This window comes from Salmo salar, chromosome ssa05, assembly GCF_905237065.1.
Source record: "Salmo salar chromosome ssa05, Ssal_v3.1, whole genome shotgun sequence".
NCBI lineage: Eukaryota > Metazoa > Chordata > Actinopteri > Salmoniformes > Salmonidae > Salmo > Salmo salar.
In genome coordinates this window covers 61785713-61793642 of record NC_059446.1, presented here as the reverse complement: position 1 = coordinate 61793642, position 7930 = coordinate 61785713, and positions in this window count along the sequence as shown.

Genomic DNA, 7930 nt, shown 5'->3' with positions numbered 1-7930 from the left:
AAATAATCTCATTAAATACTTTTTTCTTTACATAGTTGAATGTGCTGACAACAAAATCACACAAAAATAATCAATGGAAATCCAATTTATCAACCCATGGAGGTCTGGATCTGGAGTCACACTCAAAATTAAAGTGGAAAACCACACTACAGGCTGATCCAACTTTGATGTAATGTCCTTAAAACAAGTCAAAATGAGGCTCAGTAGTGTGTGTGGCCTCCACGTGCCTGTATGACCTCCCTACAACGCCTGGGCATGCTCCTGATGAGGTGGCGGATGGTCTCCTGAGGGATCGCCTCCCAGACCTGGACTAAAGCATCCGCCAACTCCTGGACAGTCTGTGGTGCAGTCTGTTGGTGGATGGAGCGAGACATGATGTCCCAGATGTGCTCAATTGGATTCAGGTCTGGGGAACGGGCAGGCCAGTCCATAGCATCAATGCCTTCCTCTTGCAGGAACTGCTGACACACTCCAGCCACATGAGGTCTAGCATTGTCTTGCATTAGGAGGAACCCAGGGCCAACCGCACCAGCATATGGTCTCACAAGGGGTCTGAGGATCTCATCTCGGTACCTAATGGCAGTCAGGCTACCTCTGGCGAGCACATGGAGAAATGCCACCCCACACCATGACTGACCCACTGCCAAACCGGTCATGCTGGAGGATGTTGCAGGCAGCAGAACGTTCTCCACGGCGTCTCCAGACTCTGTCACCTCTGTCACGTGCTCTGTGTGAACCTGCTTTCATCTGTGAAGAGCACATGGCGCCAGTGGTGAATTTGCCAATCTTGGTGTTCTCTGGCAAATGCCAAACGTCCTGCACGGTGTTGGGCTGTAAGCACAACCCCTACCTGTGGACGTCGGGGCCCTCATACCATCCTCATGGAGTCTGTTTCTGACCGTTTGAGCAGACACATGCAAATTTGTGGCCTGCTGGAGGTCATTTTGCAGGGCTCTGGCAGTGCTTCTCCTGCTCCTCCTTGCACAAAGGCGGAGGTAGCGGTCCTGCTGCTGGGTTGTTGCCCTCCTACGGCCTCCTCCACGTCTCCTGATGTACTAGCCTGTCTCCTGGTAGTGCCTCCATGCTCTGGACACTACGCTGACAGACACAGCAAACCTTCTTGCCACAGATCGCATTGATGTGCCATCCTGGATGAGCTGCACTACCTGAGCCACTTGTGTGGGTTGTAGACTCCGTCTCATGCTACCACTACAGTGAAAGCACCGCCAGCATTCAAAAGTGACCAAAACATCAGCCAGGAAGCATAGGAACTGAGAAGTGGTCTGTGGTTACCACCTGCAGAACCACTCCTTTATTGGGGGTGTCTTGCTAATTGCCTATAATTTCCACCTGTTGTCTATTCCATTTGCACAACAGCATGTGAAATTTATTGTCAATCAGTGTTGCTTCCTAAGGGGACAGTTTGATTTCACAGAAGTGTGATTGACTTGGAGTTACATTGTGTTGTTTAAGTGTTCCCTTTATTTTTTTGAGCAGTGTATATATATAAATAAATATCCTATATGTTAACACTTAACTTGACACCCAGCATCATAACATGTTATGACATGGTCATAACCATGTCATAACAGCTGACATAACTTGTCATAACCTGTTATAATATAGTCATAACACTGTCATGACATATCAAATCAAATGTTATTTGTCACATGCGCCAAATACAACAGGTGTAGACCATACAGTGAAATGCTTACTTACAAGCCATTAACCAACAATGCAGTTTTAAGAAAAATAAGTGTTAAAAGTATTTACTAAAATAAACTGAAGTAAAAAAGAAATAAAGAAAAAAGAAAAAGAAATGCAATGCAAATAGTCCAGGTCGCCATTTGATTAATTGTTCAGCAGTCTTATGGCTTGGGGGTAGAAGCTGTTAAGAAGCCTCTTGGACCTAGAGTTGGTGCTCCGGTACCGCTTGCCGTGCGGTAACAGAGAGAACAGTCTATGACTAGGGTGGGTGGATGGCAGGAAACTTGGCCCTAGTGATGTACTGGGCCGTACGCACTACCCTCTGTAGTGCCTTGTGGTCGGAGGCTGAGCAGTTGCCATACCAGGCAGTGATGCAATCAGTCAGGATGCTCTTGATGGTGCAGCTGTAGAACTTTTTGAGGATCTGAGGACCTATGCCAAATATTTTCAGTCTCCTTGTTGTGCCCTCTTCACGACTGTCTTGGTGTGTTTGGACCATGATAGTTCGTTGGTGATGTGGACACCAAGGAACTTGAAGCTCTCAACCTGCTCCATAACAGCCCCGTCGATGAGAATGGGGGCGTGCTCGGCCCTCTTTTTCATGTAGTCCACGATCATTTCCTTTGTCTTGATCACATTGAGTTAGAGGTTATTATCCTGGCACCACACACATATATATTTAGACCTGTTGTTACACAGTGCCGTGCAAAAGTTTTAGGCAGGTGTGAAAAAAATGCTGTGAAGTAAGAATGCTTTCAAAAATGGATATGTTAATAGATTATATTAATCAATTAACTAAATGCAAAGTCAGTGAACAGAAGAACAATCTAAATCAAATCCCTATTTGCTGTGACCACCCTTTTCCTTTAAAACAGCATCAATTCTTGTAGGCATATAGTCAGGTGTATGATTAAACAATTATACCAAACAGGTGCTAATGTCACGTTCTGACCAGTAAAGGGGTTATTTGTTATTGTAGTTTGGTCAGGACGTGGCAGGGGGTGTTTGTTTTATGTGGTTTGGGGTTTGTTGGGCTATGTGTTATGTAGAGGGGTGTTTGTTTAGAGTGTTCCAGGGTTTTTGGGTTATGTTCTAGGTTAGTGTATTTCTATGTTAGATCTAGGTTGTTAAGTTCTATGTTTAGTTAATTGGGATTGGCCTTCAATTGGAGGCAGCTGTTCCTCGTTGCCTCTAATTGAAGGTCATATGTATAGGGGTGTGTTTGTAATGGGAATTGTGGGTAGTTGTCTCCTGTTTAGTGTCTGTGCACCTGACAGGACTGTTAGTGTCGGTCATTGTTTTTGTATACGTGTTTTGTTTGTTTTTCCTTCTTTTAACTATTAAAGAAGATGAGTATACACGTTCCCGCTGCACCTTGGTCCAATCCTTACGACGCACGTTACAGCTAATGATCATCAATTCAATACGTAGGTTGAAACACAATCATTAACTGAAACAGGAACAGCTGTGTAGGAGGAATAAAACTGGGTGAGGAACAGCCAAACTCAGCTAACAAGGTGAGGTTGCTGAAGACAGTTTACTGTCAAAAGTCATACACCATGGCAAGACTGAGCACAGCAACAAGACACAAGGTATATTGCATCAGCAAGGTCTCTCCCAGGCTGAAATGTCAAGGCAGACAGGGGTTTCCAGATGTGGTGTCGAAGCTCTTTAAAGAAGCACAAAGAAACGGGCAACGTTGAGGACCGTAGACGCAGTGGTCGGTCAAGGAAACTTACTTCAGCAGATGAAAGACACACCATGCTTACTTCCGTTCGCAATCATGAGATGTCCAGCAGTGCCATCAGCTCAGAACTGGCAGAAAACAGTGGGACCCTAGTGCACCCACCTACTGTCCAGAGAAGTCTGGTCAGAAGTGGCCTTCATGAAAGACTTGTGGCCAAAAAGCCATACCTCCGACATGGAAACAAGCGACTCAACTATGCACAAAAACACAGGACCTGGGATGCAGAAAAATGGCAGCAGGTGCTCTGGACTGATGAGTCAAAATGTGAAATATTTGGCTGTAGCAGAAGGCAGTTTGTTCTCCGAAGGGCTGGACAGCGGTACACAAATGAGTGTCTGCAGGCAACAGTGAAGCATGGTGAAGGTTCCTTGCAAGTTGGGGGTTGCATTTCTGCAAATGGAGTTGGGGATTTGGTCAGAATTAATGGTCTCCTCAATGCTGAGAAGTTCAGGCAGATAATTATCCATCATGCAATACCATCAGGGAGGCGTCTGATTGGCCCCAAATGTATTCTGCAGCATGACAACGACCCCAAACATACAGCGAAAGTCATAAAGAACTATCTTCAGTGTAAAGAAGAACAAGGAGCCCTGATCTCAACATCATCGAGTCTGGCTGGGATTACATGAAGAGAGAGAAGCATCTGAGGCTGCCTAAATCCATAGAATAACTGTGATTAGTTCTCCAAGATGTTTGGGCCAACCTACCTGCCGAGTTCCTTCAAAAACTGTGTGCAAGTGTACCTACCAGAATTGATGCTGTTTTGAAGGCAAGGGGTGGTCACACCAAATATTGATTTGATGTAGATTTTTCTTCTATTCACTCACTTTGCATTTTGTTAATTGATAAATATAAACTATTAACATGTCTATTTTTGAAAGCATTCTTACTTTACAGCATTTTTTCACACCTGCCTAAAACTTTTGCACAGTACTGTATATTGCGTTATTGTATGGCTGGTTATAACACCTACATAAGTGCAAAAATCCACAAAACCTACCACACAAGGCAAAACATTCCATTACACCCTAACCTACATTTCAACAGTATGTTTATGTTGAATATTTTTTTGTTATATTGACCATGTTAAATTATCATTGTAATTGTGCACACATTGATGTCATTTACATTTACATTTAAGTCATTTAGCAGACGCTCTTATCCAGAGCGACTTACAAATTGGTGCATTCACCTTATGATATCCAGTGGAACAACCACTTTACAATAGTGCATCTAAATCTTTTAAGGGGGGGGGTTAGAAGGATTACTTTATCCTATCCTAAGTATTCCTTAAAGAGGTGGGGTTTCAGGTGTCTCCGGAAGGTGGTGATTGACTCCGCTGTCCTGGCATCGTGAGGGAGCTTGTTCCACCATTGGGGTGCCTGAGCAGCGAACAGTTTTGACTGGGCTGAGCGGGAACTGTGCTTCCTCAGAGGTAGGGGGGCCAGCAGGCCAGAGGTGGATGAACGCAGTGCCCTTGTTTGGGTGTAGGGCCTGATCAGAGCCTGAAGGTATGGAGGTGCCGTTCCCTTCACAGCTCCGTAGGCAATCACCATGGTCTTGTAGCGGATGCGAGCTTCAACTGCAAGCCAGTGGAGAGAGCGGAGGAGCGGGGTGACGTGAGAGAACTTGGGAAGGTTGAACACCAGACGGGCTGCGGCGTTCTGGATGAGTTGTAGGGGTTTAATGGCACAGGCAGGGAGCCCAGCCAACAGCGAGTTGCAGTAATCCAGACGGGAGATGACAAGTGCCTGGATTAGGACCTGCGCCACTTCCTGTGTGAGGCAGGGTCGTACTCTGCGAATGTTGTAGAGCATGAACCTACAGGATCGGGTCACCGCCTTGATGTTAGTGGAGAACAACAGGGTGTTGTCCAGGATCACGCCAAGGTTCTTAGCACTCTGGGAGGAGGACACAAGGGAGGTGTCAACCGTGATGGCGAGATCATGGAACGGGCAGTCCTTCCCCGGGAGGAAGAGCAGCTCCGTCTTGCCGAGGTTCAGCTTGAGCTGGTGATCCGTCATCCACACTGATATGTCTGACAGACATGCAGAGATGCGATTCGCCGCCTGGTTATCAGAAGGGGGAAAGGAGAAGATTAATTGTGTGTCGTCTGCATAGCAATGATAGGAGAGACCATGTGAGGATATGACAGAGCCAAGTGACTTGGTGTATAGCGAGAATAGGAGAGGGCCTAGAACATAGCCCTGGGGGACACCAGTGGTGAGAGCGCATGGTGCGGAGACAGATTCTCGCCACGCCACCTGGTAGGAGCGACCTGTCAGGTAGGACGCAATCCAAGCGTGGGCCGCGCCGGAGATGCCCAACTCGGAGAGGGTGGAGAGGAGGATCTGATGGTTCACAGTATCAAAGGCAGCAGATAGGTCTAGAAGGATGAGAGCAGAGGAGAGAGAGTTAGCTTTAGCAGTGCGGAGGCCTCCGTGACACAGAGAAGAGCAGTCTCAGTTGAATGCCCAGTCTTGAAACCTGACTGATTAGGATCAAGAAGGTCATTCTGAGAGAGATAGCAGGAGAGCTGGCCAAGGACAGCACGTTCAAGAGTTTTGGAGAGAAAAGAAAGAAGGGATACTGGTCTGTAGTTGTTGACATCGGAGGGATCGAGTGTAGGTTTTTTTCAGAAGGGGTGCAACTCTCGCTCTCTTGAAGACGGAAGGGACGTAGCCAGCGGTCAAGGATGAGTTGATGAGCGAGGTGAGGAAGGGGAGAAGGTCTCCGGAAATGGTCTGGAGAAGAGAGGAGGGGATAGGGTCAAGTGGGCAGGTTGTTGGGCGGCCGGCCGTCACAAGACGCGAGATTTCATCTGGAGAGAGAGGGGAGAAAGAGGTCAAAGCACAGGGTAGGGCAATGTGAGCAGGACCAGCGGTGTCGTTTGACTTAGCAAACGAGGATCGGATATCGTCAACCTTCTTTTCAAAATGGTTGACGAAGTCATCCGCAGAGAGGGAGGAGGGGGGGGGGGAGGGGGAGGAGGATTCAGGAGGGAGAATGTAGAGAGGAGGGAGTGAAAGGATGCCAGGTCCGCAGGGAGGCGAGTTTTCCTCCATTTCCGCTCGGCTGCCCGGAGCCCTGTTCTGTGAGCTCGTAGTGAGTCGTCGAGCCACGGAGCAGGAGGGGAGGACCGAGCCGGCCTGGAGGATAGGGGACAGAGAAAATCAAAGGATGCAGAAAGGGAGGAGAGGAGGGTTGAGGAGGCAGAATCAGGAGATAGGTTGGAGAAGGTTTGAGCAGAGGGAAGAGATGATAGGATGGAAGAGGAGAGAGTAGCGGGAGAGAGAGAGCGAAGGTTGGGACGGCGCAATACCATCCGAGTAGGATGTCAGACATGCACCTACCCCAATGCTCTGTTGCTGATGACTGGGATGAATGCAGAAGTTGATTTCAGGAGCAGGACAAGACACCCTCTTTTAACTGATGACTGACATAAGGGCATGTATGGCATTATCTGGCATTATGATGCTAATAATGCTTCTTGACAGTGTCATAAAGTGTATTTTCTTGGTCAAAGTAAAGTGACACAGGATAGTCATAATGCTTTATTACAGTGTCATAAAGTGTATTTTCTACAAGCTATTTAAAATATGAAAAAAAAACATGACTGTAAAGAATTCATTACAACAACAACAAAGCATTTAAGAAACAAACTCTCAAACGAAAGGAAACTTCTTAGCAAGGGATAAACTCATTTGAATAACTGTGGGTTTTGACACTGTCACTGTATGTAGGTGTCATAACCAGCCATAAAATAACGTAATATATGTCACAACAGGTGTAAATATATGGGTCATGACAGTGTTATGACCATATTATGACATCGTTATGACCGTGTAATAACGTGTTATGACACTGGGTGTCAAGTAAAGTGTTAACCATACAGGTAGTGAAGTAACATTTAACATGAAATTACAACATGTCATCATGTTGTTCCTCTTTGGTGTTTTTTTTTCTCCCCTAAAAAATTGGATTCTTGATGATGAGAAGGGGAAGCATATTGTACTGCAGCTTTACTAAAAACACAGTCATAGTAGCTACAAGCAAGTTGAAGGTCTGTTCAATGAAGACCATTCACCAACTCAAATCATCTCATCATCGCAACTCCACCAGCCTCAAAGAAGTTCTCAACCTTGGGTACAATAACGAATGTTTAAATAGAAAAACACATTCAGCCACCCTCTGCCCCAACGGTCCTCACTATGGAGTTGTAAAGGAAGGGGCTCCATTACCCAAGCTGTTGGAATGTGGTGTGGCTCACAGCAGGACAGACCAGCCAATTAACAGGCATCAGCCCCCCATAACACACACAATACGCACCCCTCTTAAGAGAGAACAACAGGCAAGTAGCAGCGTGCTATTCATTAGGTGGTCTTCTGTTCGTATAAAGGGATCTAATTGGGGATCGGTCCAAGTGGGAATGGCTGGTCTATTATGAGGGAGATATCAACATGCAAAACAAGGATC